Here is a 6,219-nt window from a genome sequence, read left to right as displayed (position 1 = left end):
TCTCTATTTGGTTTGGTCAGGGTGTGATTTGGGTTGGGTATTCTATTATTTGTATTTCTATGTTTGGCCGGGTAGGGTTCTCAATCAGAGACAGCTGTCTATCGTTGTCTCTGATTGAGAACCATACTTAGGTAGCCCTTTTCCCACCTGTCTTTGTGGGAAGTTGACTTTATGGCACATAGCCTTTAGCATCACGGTTTGTTTTGTAGTGTTTATTGTTCGGCGTCTTTTCTAAATAAAATAATATGTACGCTCACCACCCTGCACCTTGGTGCAGTTATTTCAACGGCCGTGACATTAATATTTATTGTAAAACATAACCAAGAGATTTAATGAATGAGTTTCTGTATTAAGCAAACCATATACAAATTATGATGGCCATAATATATAATACATGCTTTCACATTGGTTTCTGGGCCTATACTTGTCTGATTAAATTAAATAAATATTGATCATTTGCTTACATTTACAAATACAATGACAAAGCATTGTTCTCTGAGAGAAATAAAATGAAAATAATAATACATATTGTATATCTTCTATTGATAGGCTAGTTTAGATGACCTCTATAGAATAATATCCTGTTAATGGTACCTGTTTTGTAGGCCATGTGGTCAGGGCCAGACTGTTCCACATGGGTATGTGTATCTGTGTCACAGAATACAGTTTATAGTGTGTGACTTTCTTCATTTTTATATACAGTACCAGTCCAAAGTTTGGACACACCTACTTATTCCAGGGCTTTTCTTTATTTGTACTATTTTCTACACCGTAGAATAATAGTGAAAACATCAAAACTATGAAGTAACACATATGGAATCATGTAGTAACCAAAAAAGTGTTAAACAAATCCAAATATATTTTAGATTTCAGATTCTCCATACTTTTGACTGGTACTGTAGTTTATTCTCCGTTAGTCAGCACCTTTACAAATATTTTGGGGTGTGTCAGCTCATGCTTTTTATCGAATACAGTTTCCCCTCAAACCTAACATGTGCCATACTGTCTCAGAGCCAGATTTATATTTTGGCTGATATTGTGGCACATATCCCTAAGGAAAAGTTTGCCCTTGTGGTCCTGGTTGTTTGGCCTCATTATACAGGCTCCAGTTGATCAATAGGGTTTGGATGGTGTCCTGATTGAGGTACAGTATATCCCAACCCTGTACTACTCCCACGACTATGCACCATCCGATGTCACCAAAGGGAAATCTTCCCTGACGACACGTCACCACGTCTGACGTAACCAGAACGTTTCTCAGGGGGGCCTTGACCTATGCCCTAGTGTGAGTTATAAACAAACTCATTAAAAACGTTCAGTCCTACACACAATACCTAGAGTATCTATCCTGAAACCAGGATTACAACAGACATGTAAAATAACAGAACTGATGCTGAGGTAAAGCTGAGGTGGCTGTTATTACACATCACAGGCTCTTTCTCTTTCACTCTCAATTTTTTTCCTATAAACGCTGTCCTCTCCTCAACACCATTGCACAAATCTGAAAGAACTGACCAGGTGAAAGGAGACAGCCTGCCTAATGATGAACTTTCACCTGTCAAGACTTTTCCATTCATGTTTTGTAGGCCCGTGTCTGTTTAACTGTTTATTCCATGTCCCTGTTTAGTTGTGAATTTAACGCATTGCATTATCTGCACAAAAAGTACATTTCTGTGAACATTTACATATGTCATATCGCAGGTCCTCATCCAGATCGATTTACAGTAATGCACTCATCTTAACAACAAGACAATAGGGTATATCTAATCATGTAATATACTATACAGTAATCAGTGCAGATGAAGGAAAGCAGACAAGGAGGACAGATTGTTTGACAATTGAGAGACAACCATTGACCATGGTCTATTAAAATCAGCCTCAATCTTGACGTCTAGGGGAAAAACATCCACCTATACAGAACCTGCTGAAAAGAAGTTCCTGTATAGATCTATTTTCAACCAGCAACTATCATAGAATCACACTGATCACATTTTTTACACTATACAGTGTTAGCGTCATCAGCTATTTACTTGGAATTAAACTTCAAATTATAATTTGCAGCTAGGCAGTAACTAAAGTGCACAAATCTTTCAGCCAATAACCAACATAAAGGCATTTATTTCAAGGTCAAGATATCAGAATAATTCATGCAACCGGAGACACCTAATATGGTCCAACTGAATAAAAATATATAGTGTCTTCGGAAAGTATTCAGACAACTTGAATTTTTCCACATTTTGTTAACCTCATTCCAAAATGTATGAAATAGTTTTTTTCCCCTCATCAATCTACGCACAATACCCCATAATGACAAAGCAAAAACAGGGTTGTAGAGATTTTAGCTAATTTATAACAAATAAAAAAACTGAAATATCACATTTACATAAGTATTCAGACCCTTTACTCAGTACTTTGTTGAAATACCTTTGGCAGCGATGACAGCCTCGAGGGTAGGATGATACAAGCTTCGCACACCTGTATTTGGGGAGTTTCTCTCATTCTTCTCTCCAGATCCTCACAAGCTCTGTCAGGTTGGATGGGGAGTGTTGCTGCACAGCTACTTTCAGGTGTCTCCAGAGATATTCGATCAGGTTCAAGTTCGGGCTCTGGCTGGACCACTCAAGGACATTCAGAGACTTGTCCCGAAGCCACTCCTGCATTGTCTTGGATGCGTGCTTAGGGTTGTTGTCCTGTTGGAAGGTGAACCTTCGCCCCAGTCTGAGGTCCTGAGCGCTCTGGAGCAGGTTTTCATCAAGGATCTCTCTGTACTTTGCTCCGTTCATCTTTCTCTCGATTTTGACTAGTCTCCCAGTCCCTGCCGCTGAAAAACATTCCCACAGCGTGATGCTGCCACCACCATGCTTCACCGTAGGGATGGTGCCAGATTTCCTCCAGACATGGCGCTTGGCATTCAGGCCAAAGAGTTCAATCTTGGTTTCATCAGGCAAGAGAATCTTGTTTCTCATGGTCTGAGAGTCTTTAGGTGCCTTTTGGAAAACTCCAAGTGGGCTGACATGTGCCTTTTACTGAGGAGTAGCTTCCGTCTGGCCACTCTATCATAAATTCCTGATTGGTGGAGTGCTGCAGAGATGGTTGTCCTTCTGGAAGGTTCTCTCATCTCCACAGAGGAACTCTAGAGCGCTGTAAGAGTGACCATCGGGTTCTTGGTCACCTCCCCAATTGCTCAGTTTGGCTGGGCGGCCAGCTCTAGGATGAGTCTTGGTGGTTCTAAACTTCTTCCATTTAAGAATAATGGAGGCCACTTTGTTCTTGGGGACCTTCAATGCTACAGACATTTTTTGGTACCCTTCCCCAGATCTGTGCCTCAACCCAATCCTGTCTCAGAGCTCTACAGACAATTCCTTCGACCTCAAGGCTTGGTTTTTGCTCTGACATGCACTGTCAACTGTGGGACCTTATATAGACTGGTGTGTGTCTTTCCAATCATGTCCAATCAATTGAATTTACCACAGGTGGACTCCAATCAAGTGTAGAAACATCTCAAGGATGATCAATGGAAACGGAATGCACCTGAGCTCAAGTTTGAGTCTCATAGCAAAGGGTCTGAAACTTATGTAAATAAGGTATTTCTGTTTTTTATTTGTAATAAAATTTGCAACAATTTCTAAAAACCTGTTTTCACATTGTCATTATGGGGTATTGTGTGTAGATTACTGTTTTTATTGAATCCATGTTAAAATAAGGCTGTAACGTAACAAAGTGTGGAAAAAGTCAAGGGGTCTGAATACTTTCCAAAGGCACTGTATACAGCTAGAAATTGATAGCTTGACTTATCACACAGCAGAATTTACAAGCTTTCATTGGAGTTTGTCGTAAAAGGGTTATTTTATGTATAAAATGCATTGGTAACTACACATGAGTTAACGCAAATGTCTAGAAGATACTGAATTACCAAGAACTTGAGACTTGGGCATAAAACGTTAGGACTTGCACTTGCCTTGATTTGAGCTTACAATTCACAACTTGAGACTTTTTCTACATAACTTTTCTTGGACTTTAGGATTTGAAATGAACTTGTGACTTGAAATCAATGATTAGACAAAGGTAGGTCTATCTAAACATGAGTCATTGTTGCATATAGCTGCAAAATATGACCAATGAGACCTGAGACTTGCTCCAAAAATAACTTTTCTTGGATCCTTTACTTGTTACTTGAGATTTTTTGTGAGATTTACTTGACCAGCTTTACTAATTTCACTACTTTGCAGCGTCCGGTAATGGCCATTTCCCCATCTGTCAGCTCAGGGGAACCAGATCTCAGCTGTTAAGTTATCTCAGTGAACACTGAGCCCTTAAAAGCCCACTCACTCCCCCTGCCTGCCTGCGTAGCCTACCAACTCAACACATGATGTCAAAATACTGTCCGGCTGAAAGGGCATCTGAGAATAGATATGTGGGTTGTGGCCTGGTTGGCATTGGGGTCCTGCACAGTGTTCATACATTCATACAATCCCAGTTCAGACATTTAAGGGGTCAGGATGCTGGCCTTCTGTAGATTTTGTTGTGCTTCTCTTCCGGTTCAGGGTTATTCCTGAGTGATATTGAGCTTTATTGTATATGGGATGTATACACTACCGTTCAAAAGTTTGGGGTCACTTAGAAATTGTATTGTTTTTGAAAGAAAAGTACTTTTTTGGTCCATTAAAATAACATCAAATTGAACTGAAATACAGTGTAGACATTATTAATGTTGTAAATGACTATTGTAGCTGGAAACGGTTGATTTTTTATGGAATATCTACATAGGCGTACAGAGGACCATTATCAGGAACCATCACTCCTGTGTTCCAATGGTACGTTGTGTTAGCTAATCCAAGTTTATCATATTAAAAGAAAAAGTAATTATGTTAGCACAGCTGCAAACTGTTGTTCTGATTAAAGAAGCAATAAAATTGGCCTTCTTTAGACTAGTTGAGTATCTGGAGCATTAGCATTTGTGGGTTCGATTACAGGCTCAAAATGGCAATTATCTTTCTTCTGAATTCTTCTGAGAAATGAAGGCTATTCCATGCAAGAAATTACCAAGAAATTGCCAAGATCTCGTACAACGCTGTGTACTACTCCCTTCACAGAACAGCGCAAACTGTCTCTAACCAGAATATAAAGAGGAGTGGGAGGCCCCGGTGCACAACTGAGCAAGAGGACAAGCACATTATTGTGTCTAGTTTGAGAAACAGATGCCTCACAAGTCCTCAACTGGCAGCTTCATTAAATAGTACTCGCAAACCACCAGTCTCAACATCAACAGTGATGAGGCGACTCCTGACCTTCTAGGCAGAGTTGCAAAGAAAAAGCCATATCTCAGACTGGCCAATAAAAATAAAAGATGAAAGATGGGCAAAAGAACATAGACACTGGACAGAGGAACACTGCCTAGAAGGCCAGCATCCCGGAGTCGCCTCTTCACTGTTGATGTTGAGACTGGTGTTTTGACAGTTTTCAGAAGAAAGAGCTTTGTTTCTGGCCATTTTGAGCCTGTAATCGAACCCACAAATGCTGACGCTCCAGATACTCAACTAGTCTAAAGAAGGCCAATTTTATTGCTTCTTTAATCAGAACAACAGTTTGCAGCTGTGCTAACAACCAGGATGGTTGCTGATAATGGGCCTCTGTATGCCTATGTAGATATTCATAAAGATCTGCCGTTTCCAGCTACAATAGTCATTTACAACATTAACTACGTCTACACTGTATTTCTGATCAATTTGATGTTATTTTAACGGACAAAAAAAATGTTTTTCTTTCAAAAACAAGGACATTTCTAAGTGACCCCAAACTTTTGAACAGTAGTGTATGTGTGTGTAGAGTGTGTGTGAATATCACACTCATGTTGGACATAGGAAAAACATTTCCTTGGCTGCAACGTATCTAGACTAATGACAGAATGTATGGTACTTAAAAAGTATTATTAGATTGGTTAAAGATTTTTTTTACAGTATGTGTTGCAGAGTTTGTCAGGGTTATGCAGGGTAGTGCAATGGTTGAAATGCATACTTTGCTCTCGATTCAAAGCTCAAAGGGCAGCAAAGATTTAGCAACAAGTTATATACAACTTGTTTGTGAATAATATGACCATTATAAACCATAGTTTAAACAAGTTCATCTATAGTTTAGATAATGATAAAAGGGAGGGATACTCATAGAAATCAAGGTTATGTCTCATATACAATAGCATTCAGGTCAAATAGCACATGAGCA

This window comes from Oncorhynchus mykiss, chromosome 5, assembly GCF_057628025.1.
Source record: "Oncorhynchus mykiss isolate SJ-2025 chromosome 5, ASM5762802v1, whole genome shotgun sequence".
Classification (NCBI taxonomy): domain Eukaryota; kingdom Metazoa; phylum Chordata; class Actinopteri; order Salmoniformes; family Salmonidae; genus Oncorhynchus; species Oncorhynchus mykiss.
The sequence above is the reverse complement of the archived record's forward strand: the minus strand, read 5'-3'. Positions refer to the sequence as shown.